This window comes from Penaeus monodon, chromosome 43 (genome assembly GCF_015228065.2).
Source record: "Penaeus monodon isolate SGIC_2016 chromosome 43, NSTDA_Pmon_1, whole genome shotgun sequence".
Lineage (NCBI taxonomy): Eukaryota > Metazoa > Arthropoda > Malacostraca > Decapoda > Penaeidae > Penaeus > Penaeus monodon.
This window is the reverse complement of record NC_051428.1, coordinates 16,835,342-16,849,222: the sequence shown is the minus strand read 5'-3', so window position 1 is coordinate 16,849,222 and position 13,881 is coordinate 16,835,342.

Here is a 13,881-nt window from a genome sequence, read left to right as displayed (position 1 = left end):
TTTTTTTAAAAATAAAAAATAAAAAATTTTTTTAACTTAAAATTTACAATAATATTTAAAAAATCAAAAAATGAAAAAATCAAAACTAAACAAGGCCAATTTAAAATTTTTAAAAAAAATCTGCTTTAGTTTTTAGGAAAAAACCCCAAAAAAAAAAGGTTTAAAACCCCCCAAAAATTTTTAAATTTTTTTTTAAAATTTCCTTTTTCCCAAAAATTTGGGACAAACCCGGTTAAAAAGGACAGGAATGGTTAAGATTTTTCCCGAATTTTGAATAAACCCTTTTGGGGAATGCAGTAAACTAAAATTTAATTCTCCCCCCCCCCCATTTGCATACCCCCAGTTTTCCCATTAAAAAATTAGGGGGTTTTTCAGGCTTTTTAAAAGGAAAAGGAAAAAAAACCGGAATTGTTGGCCTTTGATCCCCGATAATAAACCCAAAACGTGGAAAAATTATTTTTTAGGGGAATAGTAAAAACAAATTTGTTACAAGGATGTGATGGTTTACTCTTATTTTTTGAAGATAGGAGACAAAAAATCACAATGAATGGTTTGTGATCTCAAAGTCATTTTAAAAGCTGAAAAGGAGGCATGAAAAACCCCGTGAGATGAGGCTGCTAGGAAAAGCTGCCAGGGCAGTCTTCCTTCTGCTCATGCGCAAAGCCCACACCCATTTTCAGATTTAAACCCATCTGTTATATTGCGTCTGATCCTTGGTACTTAAAAAATGTGCTGAAGAAATCTCTTCACTTCTGCTTAGATCTCCCCCCTTTCCCAAATTTCCGACCAAATCCAGCCGATTTGGGATTAGTCCGGGGGGGGAACTGGGAATTCAACACCCTGACCTTAGTGAGACTTAAATAAGTTCTTCAAAAGTTTCCTCATTCTCTACCATAGGATGGGCTATCCTAAAGGGGGGTTAAAAAACCAATCTGGATGTGGAGACCCGGGAACTTTTGTAGTTGTGTAGTAAATCAGGTTCATGTTCCGGTGTAATCAAAGAGGTAGTTCTCCACTCTCAGCATCAGGGACTCCAAAAGGTGAAGCCCTGAAACCCAGTACGATTTGAGAGCTTCATTATGAGCTGAGTCCAACTCCGGACCCCCAGTGAGATTGCAGATGAAAAAGCCTACCCAAAATCAAGTTACTACAAAAAGTCTCAAAAAGCTGAGAAGCGTTGGCGGCCCCCTTTGGGCCCCAAAATACTAATGTTTTTGAAATTTCACTTTTAATTTTTTGAGTGAGGCCCCTTTTAAGCTTGAGTCAAAAATTAGCCCCAAGTACTTCACTCTTGGAAATTTTGCAGGGGGTTTGTCCTAAATAAGGGAAGGAGGGAATTTTCCTCTTTTGTGGAAATGTAAAACCATGGTCTTGCTTGGAGAAAATTTGAACCCAGATATGTTGCCCACTGTAAAACCTGATTTATGCAGTCTACAGCTCCTTGCACATCCTGTAAGCTTCCTCCTGAGCAGTACGGGGAAGCATAAACAAAAGATTACATGAGAAAACTTGGAAAACCTTTCAATGCATTTATAGCAATGGCAAACAGGGAAAAACTTAAGAAAAACCCTTGGGGGACCCTTCCGCTGATCTTCTGGGTTTGAGAAGTGTTTCCCACCCGAACTCTAAATTTCCCGTTAGAAAGGGAAAGCTTAGTATAAGGTAGGTAATCCCTTCTTTTAAAACCCAAATGTATACAGCTTTAAGAGTAGCCATGTTTCCCCAAGTGGTATCGTAACCCTTTTTCAAGGTCAAAGAAACTGTAACAGTGAAGTCCTGTGCAAAGGGAAAATTCTGTATAGCGTTTCCCCCAAAAGTGCATCTGTGGTCGATTTATTTTTAAACCTATTGACATGGGGTCAGCACGTTTCCTTTCTACAGCCATGCAACCTGAACTTTACAATTTTCTCCCAGATTGCAGATGCAGTGGTGAGAGAAATTGGTCTGAATTTCCTGGTGTGGAAGTATTTTTGCCGGGTTTGGGGAAAAGGGAAATTATAGTTTTTCCATGTGGAGGGGCACTGTACCCCCATAGATCCTATTGAAAGGTCCAAACAGGAATTTCTAAGAGCTCTCAGGTAAGTGAGTATCATTTGGTTGGAATTCGCCCATTTCCGGGGGGACATCTTCCCCGGGAGAGCTGCAAAGTAGAGTATCCCCAAATATGGCAATTTGTGGGGAAGTTTGCTGCAGTCCTACTGAAGAAGGCACGGGTGTCTTTCCTTTCGCACGTGAAGAAGAATGGGGCAGTGTAAGATCCCAGAGGAGATCTCTGCCATGGATTTAGTAGCCATTAGCAAAATTTTTTTATCTGTGATGATTAGCCATCTATCTTCAAAGCAGTTAGTGAAAGTGAGTGCTTTTCTAACATCTTACACATTTTGTTCTATCCCCCATGCAAAGGGGGCCCCAGATTTTAATAAAGGAAATTTTTTGTTTCCATGATGCCACGGGCCTCCTTTAGCACTCGCCTGGCCTGGCTCTTTTGTAATGGTAAAGGGTTTTCTCACTGGGGCGTTTTTTAAATTCCCCTTAATGAGCTTTTTTGCTCTGAAAAGCTTGTTGGCATTCATCAGACCACCATTTTGCTGGATTGGGAGGGTAATGCCCCCTATTTTTGGGGAAAGGATGGTTCTGCTGAAAGTAAATTTCGTGAGTGAAGTGTTTAACAGCTTTTAAACACGCGGGAAAATCTTTCACAGACCTTGAAATACGCAGTTGATCAAAAAGACTCAGTCCAATGTTCAAGTCCCTTTCCTCACCCTTTTGACTGGAATACCATTCACCTCCTGCAAAAGTATTGGAAAAGTGGTCGCTTCCATGTAAGTTTTCCCATGCCCTCCAATGAAATTCATCTGTGAGTTAGGTGGGGCAATTACAGGTCTATATTGGAAAATCCCTTTTTAAATTTTGGGAAAGGGTGGGAGTGTCACTGTTCAAAAAAATCTGCATCACTTTTAAAGAACAAGGACTCCAAGGCCCTTCCTCGAGCTTGCACAAATTGTCCCCCCAGAGGTGATGCCGCCCCTTTGAAATTCCCAAAGTAGAAAGGAAGTGGAAAACCCAAGTAGTTTCCCCCAAAATCATCTATTTTGAGTTTAGTGGGGGAAAGGGTAGTAGAGCAACAGTGTAAGGTCGTGTCAAGCCCTTTTTCACAGCCTTTTACCCCATGTTGTCGCAGGTTTGGAATTTTTGGAAACCTCTCAGGGAAAAACAGATGATTTTTCCCCGGTCTAAACTCTTTTGGATAACAAACTGGGGGTTTCATTAAGCTTAAGGTTGCAGTTTTCCCATTTGCTGAATTTCCCCGACAGTTCCATTTGGGTTAGGTTATCCAGTTTTTCCCCCTACCTCTTAATAAAGGGGTTTGGCGCACCTGTGGTCAAGATTTTCCACACCTTTAGGCGTCCCTTTTTTAGGGTCTTGGGGGGAAACTTTTGAGGGGTTTTTTTGCCCGTGGAACTAATTTCCCCAGCTTCCTTTTAAAAGGCTCAGTATTTCTTTTCCCGGGGGAAAGGAGGCCTGAGCCTTTGCTTTAGGGGCACTCTGCCTAGCAGTGGAGGCCCCTGTAGATGTGGTGGCAGCTGGAGCTGTCACCATTGAGGCCCCTAAAGACCTGCCTGACGGCTCCAAAGACCCCACTTCCTATGCCTGGGCAAAGGGGATACCTGAGCCTTGCTTTAGGGGTATTTGCCTAGCACCCGGAGGTCCTGTGGATGTGGGGCAGCTGGGGTTCATGTTGAGGCCCTGGAGCCCCTTTCCGGGGGGCCCAAAAAACCTTACTTTGGGGAGGAATCTCCTAAAAGGCCCTTCCCCTCCCACTCCGTTTTAGTGGAATTCACCGAGGAGTTTCAGCAATTGGGGGCTGAGGTTTAAAGGAAATGTGTGGTGTAAGAACACTGGAGGGGAAGGGGTGGGAAGGAGGATGGGGTAGAACCAAAGCAAAGGATTTACCTGGCTGTGCAAACAGCCCACAGGTACGTCACTTTTCCTTGGAAAACAACTTTCTTTGCTCCTTTTTACCCAAAACTTCTTTTTTAAATGTGTACCTTTTACATTTCTTAAGAAGCTTCATGAGTTTTGCATGGTAACAGCATATTGGACTGGACAGTTGTCATCTCCCTTTATGGGCCCGTTGTACCATATTTATACTCTTGGTTGTCCATTTTCGTTTAAACAGCAAGAGTTTTGGGTCCATGCCCATAACCCTGGCAGTGGAAGCCCGCATAGGGGGTTTGGGGCCCTATGGCTTTTCCTTTTAGGTGGTACCCACGCCAAATTAAATATTCTGGAAGGACTAACGTGTTAAAAATTAGAAGAGAGCTGGTGCAACTGTTCCAAAATCAAAAATTTTTTCTTTAAAAAATTTTACTGCCCCTACATTAAAATTCCAAGTTCCTCTGTTTCTCCTCGAAAACCTCATCAGGTCTCGGGAAAAGATAATTCCCTTTCACGATTTAGGGCTTTGTGAGGAGAAAAATAACCCCTTTGGGCCCAGGGTGTGCATATCACAGCAGATGGTCACTCTTGTCTGGGGACAAAACCTCAAATATTAGGGGTACCATCTTGCCCTGGGGTGAGGCGAGGCAATTTCATACCTCAACTATTTTCCTAGTACCCCCAAAAATATCAAGATCCATGATTTATAACCTGAATGGCCTTCACTACTAGGTATTACTATATGAAATACTTTCATATTTACCAGGGAAGATTTCCTTAGTGGATTGAGGAGGACTTTTTCCCCCTTTCCCGGTTTCGGAGCCCGGAACCCTTACAATTGCCATTTTTGCCCTTTGGAAGGGAAAAGGGTTCAAGGGACAACATGTGATGTGCCCGAGGGAAAAGGGGGGGGGATTGCATAGGGCTCTGGGAGAGAGCAGATCTTTGTTTAAATTTTTATCTCTACAAATTAGAATTCTTCCTTTCCCCACCCCCACCCACCAAGAGCCAATGGGGGAAGCATATTGGGGCTCAAAATCTCCCAACAGCCCAGGGGTAATGGGGAAATATACACAGCCCCCTATTACAGTATGATGGGAGTCGCGGGGCCTATGCACTATGACTGAACGTCCTGCTTACCCTTAGCCATATTTGACGAGCTTTATTGACTTGACCGGCCTTTATGAGCCCCCCCGCTAACCCCGAATGAGACCCAAAGAGGGGTGTTGTAGTGCAGGGTGCAGGTGCAGCATCGTCAACCCCCCGGACTCCTGTCTCCTGGTAATACAGGAACCACCACAGCAAAACATGTGGGAGGTTCCCCTGGTCCAAGATGGAATGAAACCCGGTGTGGGTGCACCATCCCCCTATAGGCCTTGTGCACCAAGAAGCCATTTGTTCATTCCCCCTGGTGACCCCCCAGTATGGGTACCTTTTGGTCCAGTCATCAGATATTGGGGGCCTCAACCCCCCCCCCCGCGCAAGGGGGCTTCCGTTAGGGGGTTAGCAGGGACTGCCCCGTTGACCTTACATAGGCCCTGCGCTGCCATCAGTTTAGGTGGTAATGTATATTTCCTCCCTACTCTGTGGTGTTGAATTTTTAAGAAACTCCCATATTTCCCCCCATTGGGGCCCCCGGGGGGGGGAGGGGAGAGGAGAATTTTTTGTATGTTTTTTACAAACTTAAAAAGAACTGGTTTCTCCCGAGACCTACACAATCCCCGGCCAGTCCCCCTTTTAAAATCAATTGGAACCTTTCCAGCCCCCAAAAAGGCAAAAATGAAAACAGAATGCTTAAAAAGCTCCCAGGCCCGGTAAGAAGAAAAGTCCTCAATCCATTAACGAAAAAATACCTGGGGAAATATAAAAGTATTCAATAATAAAAAGCTTTTACCATTTTATGATGTGTCAAAGTGATCTCTGGATCACCCCACGCGAGATGGTAGCCGATAGTCAAGTTTCATCACCAGATAAGAGTGACCTTCTAAGACAATATTTGATATTCCCCCGGGCTCAAGTCTCATGTTTCAGAAAAAATTCAATCAGGCAAGGTATCTTTTTTCCAAACCGATGAGGTTTTTCTGAGGAGAAACTTCTAGAAGTTTAAGGGGAGAGGCAAAAAGTTTTTGGGGAAAGAAAGGGGCCAATTTTAAAACTGTTCTTCCAGAGTTGGGTTTAAATTGGCATGTGCCACCTTAAGATAAAGCAGTCCCCAAAACCCTATGCGTGTCCCCAGTCAGGTTTATGGGGGACAGAGCTGTCTTAGGGAAAATGGACTATTAAGAGTGGTACAACAGGTCACCAAAATAACAAATGTCAGATAAAGTATACTTTTATCACTGCAAAAACTTATGAAGCTTCTTCAGAGCCCTGTAACAGTTACATATTTGAAAAAGTATTGGTAAGGAGAAAGCTTTCCCCGAGGCAAAAAAAGTGCCCATGTGCTTTTGGCAAAAGCAGGTAAGTCCTTTGCCTCGGTTTTGGACGTAGGTGGAAAAATAACTATACAGTTAAATAACATCCCTCGAAAAAGACACTCCCTCGATATTACTGAAGGTCTTAACTACAGGTGCTGCCAAACACCTTATGAAATGGTAGTTTGTCAAAGTGAAGAAATGGAATTGTCAGGAATTCATGCAAAATGGGAGAACTTGCAACATTTTGATAGCATCATGCAAATTAATTCTTGTATGCCTACTAGAGATTATGACCAGAGAAAATTGTCCAATTTCAACTGGTACCTTAGGATATTCCCTTTCAGGCCATCCAGATGATGCTGCAGGTGAAGGTTGTGAGGATATGCTTGACAGATCTTTACACTATTACACCCATTAACCGTCCACCACATAATCTCAACACAAGTGATTTGGAAGATCTACTTGGGCATTGCCCCATTCATTTCTACTCCTGAGAGATTTCAGTGGCATAACCACTGGGGAGAGACCCTGTGCACCCTCCAAGTAAGAGCCTTGGAGTCCTTGTTCTCAAGAGTAAATGCTGAATAGTGACATTTCCCAAATTCAAACTAGGACATTCTTTGATATTAACCTTTCGGTTGGTTCACCTGGGGTAGTTGGATTTTACTTGCAGGTTAGGGAAAAAACTACATAAAAGTGACCATTTTCTAATACTTTTGGAGGAGGCAAAGGGCATTCCAGTTTAGCAATGGGACTGAAGAGATGACACCTTGAACACAGAGACTGGACTTTTTAAAAATATCTACAGTAATGCAAGGATTTGTGAATGATTTCCATTGTATTCAAGACCCCCAATATGTCGGTGCTATGGTAGATGCCAAGAAACTATAAGAGCAAAAAAAACTGCACTAAGGCAGCTCAAATGATGCTCCAGCGATGTTTCCTTGATGACCCAAGCCAAGCCCAGGCGAGTGCTAAAAGAGGCTAGAAAGACGTTGTGGAGATGTTGGTCATTGGTTTCTTCCTCCAAGCACTTAGAATTTGGTAGCTATCTTCATTGTGTGGCCTTGTTGGGCCACACAATGAAAATAGCTCGGAGACCTATGAAGATAGATCGGAGGGCCTCGTCAGGAAAAAGAGGTCAGATCACAAAAAGACCTTTTAGCCAGCATACCTTGCAGTGGCTGCAATAAGGTATACATAGGTGAACACGGACATGGCCTCCACAAACAAACGAAATTGACCAACACTGCCAGCACCCTCTGACGACATGGACAAGAGAAGCACCTTCGTTGTTCACGTTGACTTTCCCACGACCATCTCCCTAAGTGGTTCCAGGCCTCCATAATAAAACAAGGCCTGCCCACATGACAAAGGAAGATGGGGAACAACTTCAGCACTGCAACAGGGCGCCGCGAATATCCAAGGTCGTCGCACACCTAATTACCGACGTGTCCTGACTGCTCAGTACATGTATATATACCCCTATGTATCTCTATTTTATATACCCTGTTGAGGCGTAAATGTAAAAAGGCATTTTCATATTCATGTGTTTTCTTCTACTTCCCTTCATTGCTCTAAATGCAGCTTCCAACTTCACCTTCAGCACTTAGCCATACCTGTGGGTATTCACACCCACAACAATCACTCCATAAAGAGATATAGACCAAACATAGACCATTATATACCCTTGACCCTCGAAGTGGACACATCATGGTTTTTGCTCACTTGCTTAGCTCACCCTCTGGAGGGAGTACCTGTACCAGCACGACCCCACAACCTGAAGTTCAGCATAGTTTCCCAGGTTGGGTCCACCAGTCTACAGCCATGTCCTCACTAATTGGGCAGTGGGCTCCCCTCATTTTACTGCACGCTTACACAGTACGTGTGTACGTAAGCTGCAGAATCCAGAACTGTAATCAGCAATCATCGATTCTCCAGCGGAACACAACAACAGCAGCAGCAACACAAAGACTGCCCAGTCCTTAGCCAGCTGGTGAGCCTGCCGGCTTGACCATTGAATTCCAACTTCACCCTTCAGCACCTAGCCATACCTGTGGGCACACCCGCAAGGATTACTCCACAAAGAGATACAGACTGATCCAAATAGTAGATGCCATCCATTTTACTATACTGGTGAACCCCAGAATGAAATATGGTACTTCACTTGCTTGCTACAGGTAGTACCTGTAGCAGCATGACCCTGTAGAGTAGTTTCCGAGGTTGGGTCACACCTGGTCCACAGCCATGTCCTCGCTCATTGGCAACAGACTCCCCTCATTCCCTGCACGTTTACAAAGTGCACACCCACAAAAGCAGAATCTGGAACCATGATCAGTAATCACCGATCCTCTAGCGGAACATAACAACAGCAGCAGCAACACAATGACTGCCCAGTCCTTAGCCGGCTGGAGAGTCTCCCCGTTGAACTCCAACTTCACCCTTCAGCACCCAGCCATACCTGTGGGCACTCACACTCACAACAATCACTCCATAAAGAGATAGAGTCCAGTCCAAATAGTAGATGCCAACCACCTACTGTACTGGTGACCCCCAGAGTGACACATCAAGGTAGCTCTCTCGCTTGCTGAGCTCACTCTCTGGATGGGGAGTAACTGTAGCAGCATGACCCTGCAACCTGAAGCTCAGTATAGATTCCCAGTTTGGGTCACACCAGGTCCACAGCCATGTTCTTGCTCATTGGGCAGTGGGCCGGCCTCCCCGTTGAATTCCAACTTCACACCTCAGCACCCAGCCATACCTGTGGGCACTCACACTCATAACAATCACTCCATAAAAAGATATAGACCTGTCCAAATAGTAGATGCCAACCACCTACTATACTGGTGACCCCTGGAGTGACGCTTGCTTGCTTAGTTCACTCTCTGGAGGGGGAGTGTAATGAGACCTAGGACACGAAGTAAGAATGACCCAAAAATTCGTCTGTGACCACCCTTTGTATACCTCACATACTTGGTCTTTACGCATATGTTACTTAGGTATACCTCATTTAATTAGTCTTTAGCTGGTGAGACAATTAGTACTTAAATATGTTTTAGAAAGATGATATTTTATTTTCTTAGAAAGATGATATTTTATTTTCTTAGAAAGATGATATTTTATTTTCTTAGAAAGATGATATCTTATTTTCCTATTTTTGTATCAGGTACTATATATTGTTTATATTTTTTACACTAAGATAAGGAACAGTGTAAAATATGGGGAGTTTTTTTAATCAAATTCAGTTTTCTTTGTTCCCCCACAATGCATTCTCTTTAATTAAAGGGTCGCAGTTATAATTCATGTTGCTTGTTATTAGATTCCATAATGGATATTTTAATGAAGAAACTAAATGTTAAAATTTTTTTGGGAAATTAAATTTAAGGTCCGGTATTATGCATGTATGAAGTAAGACGAAAACCCTATACTTGTAATTTATGTGACCTGAGTAGATGGTAAAATGTTAAGAATATACAGTGTTAAACCCTGACATTATAGTCATAACTAGAGAGAGAGAACCGAAACAAGTGACTACTAGTAGAGGTTAGTAAAATTCTTTAATTACCAGAAGTAAGAAAGAACATTCAGCTGTAATCAATAATGAAATTATAAAATACTATAGATCTGATTACAGAACAATAACAAAGTAATCATTTGAGAACAAATTGGAAAACCAGGGTAAATAGAATATCCTCTTCACAGCTAGTGGCTGACACGTGGCACTTGGATACCATTCAGATGTTTCTTTATTATTATTGAGGATTTAAAACCCATTCAAGGAGTAAGTGTTATTGAAGTTTATAATAGAATAATGCTATCTATGCTAAAATGAGGGTTTCATAAAAATAATATAATGTATAAATATAAAATTACTCAGATGGGATATAATGGCATGAATATACACAATTTTTTGTTTGTCAAAACTAGTTTTTTTTCCCCATAAGAAATCAGTTATATTGAATCTTTTATTGTTTTATCATTCCTAAAATAGAATAATTGTTTCTTTTTTTAGGAATGGGTTTTTTGTTCTTCTGTTTTTGTTTTGTTTGCTTCATGAGAAGTCTTTGGAGAGATCCACCAGATTGTAAAGCAGATGCCATCCTTAAGAATCCTCTGAACTGATAGAGTGAAGATATGAAGAAAATTGAGAAAAGGATTCAAGAAGGAAGACATAAGAGAAGGACAGTCTGTACTACACACCTTATTGGAGAAGTTTGGGCATCTGTGTCAATTAAGGTTTTTAGTTGCAAAGGTTTAATGATTTATAATTCAATATATCAAGAAATGTAAGATTATCAATTGTTTGATATTACCCTTCTCTCAGTTACCTCTAAGACTGAAATTAGATCATCAGTAACCCTCTTATGATTATTTTATTTTATAGTGTGGGTTCATCAAGAGTATGACTTAGGGAATGATACAGGAGAGCTCACACTTGACGGTTAATTAATAGTTCCCCTTCTAGATAAAACCCGAGTGGATTTCCCAGTAGAAAGGGAAAAAAGTGGCTGGGACAGAAAGAGAAAAGGAGTGGGCGCAACACAGGGAGTACCTGTAGTAAAAATGACCCTGCAACCAAAATTTCAGTGTAGTTTCCCAGGTTGGGTCACAGCCATGTCCTCACTCATTGGGCAACGGACTCTCCTCGTTCCCTGCACGCTTACAAAGTACACATGTAATTAAGCCACAAAATCCAGAACCGAGATCAGCAATCCCCAATCCTCCATCAGAACACGACAACAGCAGCAGCAACACAAGGACTACCTAGTCCTTAGCCGGCTGGGGAGTCTGCCAGCCTCCAACATCACCCTTCAGCATCCAGCCCATACCTATGGGTACTCACATCCACAACAATTACTCCATCAAGAGATACAGACACTTCAAATAGTAGATGCCAAACCATTATATTATAATGGTTCATTTTCTCCAAGCAAGACCATGACTATACATTCCATTTTTTCCTTTATTTAGGAAAAAAAACCATTGTCTTGTCTAAGAGGTAAAATACTTGAATCTACTTTTTGACTCAAGGCTTACATGGGTGTTCACAGCAAACGGTTAAAGGTGAAGGATACAAAAGCACTTAGGATTTTGCAGGTTCTTCCTCACCTGTCTAGAGGGGCAGACAGCACAATGTGTCTGCAGCTCTACCGAGTGTTATTCACAGCAACCCGACTATGGATTGTGACGCTATTCATCTGCAACTCCCAATGTTCTCCAGATGTTGGACTTAGTTTATAATGAAGCTCTCAGAATCTGTATAGGGGCATTCAGGGCCTGTGGAGTCCCTGAATGCTGAAGTGGAGAAACACCTCTTTCAATACATAGGGAATACATGAACCTACATCCTACATCCAGATTGGTTTTCAAGCCCCTTGAAGACCAGCCGATCCTATGGTAAGAGAATGGTGAAGCTTGTGAAAGATCACAATTTGAATCTCTCCAAGGATTGGAGCTGTTGGAACTCCCCAGTTCCCACATTGGACTAATCTATTCGAGTTAGAATTGATTGGAATAGGGAAGGAGGAGAGATCTGAAGGAGAAATAAAGGGAAAGTTTTCTTCCAACACTTCTAATTACCAAGGATCAAATGCAATTTATACAGATAGTTCGAAATCTGAAAATGGGAGGCATTACAGCAGTGAGCAGGAGGAAGACAGTAGTTTGGCAATCTTTCTTCACCAGCCTCGATTTTCACTGCAGAGTTACATGCCATCTTACAGCAGTAAAAATGGCTAAAGATCTTGGGAACCATTCTGTTGCAATATATTGCGACTCTCCTATTTGCTTTGCAAGCAATCAAGGTCTTAAACTCATCACATCCACTGGTAAGGGAGGTTCAAGACTGGCTTGCAGTGATATCAGCTTTGTAAGAAGATAACTCTTTGTTGGGTGCCAACGCATGTTGGTATCCATAGGAATGAGCGAGCTGATTGGGGGCCAAGGCAGCTGCTGTTTAGCCCTGTGATGCACGTTTCCCCCTCCTACACACCGACATGAAACATAGCATAAAAATGTTGTCTTCTGAAAAACGGAGAGACCAATGAGAAACCTATAGAAACAAAACTGCAAGGGATTACAGATGATCTTGGCAGTTGGGAGACCAGCATCCATCCTAACCGACACATATAAGTTGTGTTAACAAGGCTGAGAATAGGGCACATATGATTAAATCATGGGCAGGGGATGGCTAAAAAATTAAGTATATTATATTATGCAAAGAGCCCTGTACGGTTGCAAATGTAGTGGGAAGATCTGCAGCATTCTCATAGCAAAGATCTATGTACTTGTCTCCTCCTTTTTACATGAGAAGTGTATTGGATGTCTTACTCATTTCCTAAAGGGGGACAAATATTTGAAACAAAATTTGATTTTTGCACAATATTACACTAAGATTTTAATATATGTATTTTTATTTCGTTTTCCTTATAAGAGACATTATTTATTGATATATTTTAGCCATTTTAAATATTTTTTCATTTTAATCCCACAAGGTATTTGCCACTAAATTATCTTAACTGCTAATGTGGCAGATAATTTTCATTAGTCAATCAGTTAATCTCATAAGCTGAGTCTGAATATTCTAGGCGTTTATTTATTGTTAATATCTCATCATCAATAAATGAATCTAATCTGAGAAGTGCAAAACCCTCGGGAAGCTTTCCTCCCCTTGACTAGACTTAAATCTCTTTGTGTACTATAAAACAATTTAACTTTAGTATGTTTTAATTTTTTTTTTAGGAGAGATTGCCTTTTTAAAATTTCTTTACCTACAGTTATAGATAAATCTCTTTAAGGAAGCCAAAATCCTTGAAGGTTTATCTGAATCATCCCATCGTTTATTATCAAATATAATGGGATTATTTTCCAATGCCACACGAACAAACTTTCGTAACAAACTCGACATTATCCTCAACCTCAAAATTTGATTCTAGCAACAATTTAGGACCTGGAAGCTACACAGCATCATCCACTAGTCCATTCATAAGTACACATCTAGATATCAAATCTGATGGATTTCTTTTCCCTCAACGTCTCTACTTCAGCCAATCTATTGGCAATACTCATTTTTTTCATAACATCACCCTTATTCCATCTGTCCAATAAAACCTTTACATTTACCTTTCACCTGCAAAGCATTTACCACAAATTCCAGTAATATATCACAAAACATTGCCTCTGTCAGTTCTCGTCATCAGCGGATTCTGATATGCACACAGCTCCCATATCCCTTCTCAAGGGATATGGGAGCCATGATCTATCTTATTCAGACTCTTCCAAGACATACCTACAAAATAACATCTATAAATATTAAACAGTTGCAAGCTTTGACTACTTATGACCCATTTTTCAAATTAAAAACCCTTTCCCTTTAAACAGGCAGTATTTATCCCAGTCTAAATCAAGTCGCCAAAATTCTTGAAAAAAAAATACGTACATTATGAAGATCATTATCAAGAGTTGTCGATATGATACTCACACTACAACCATCTTTGTAATCGCCAGTTTTGTTTCTACATCAATT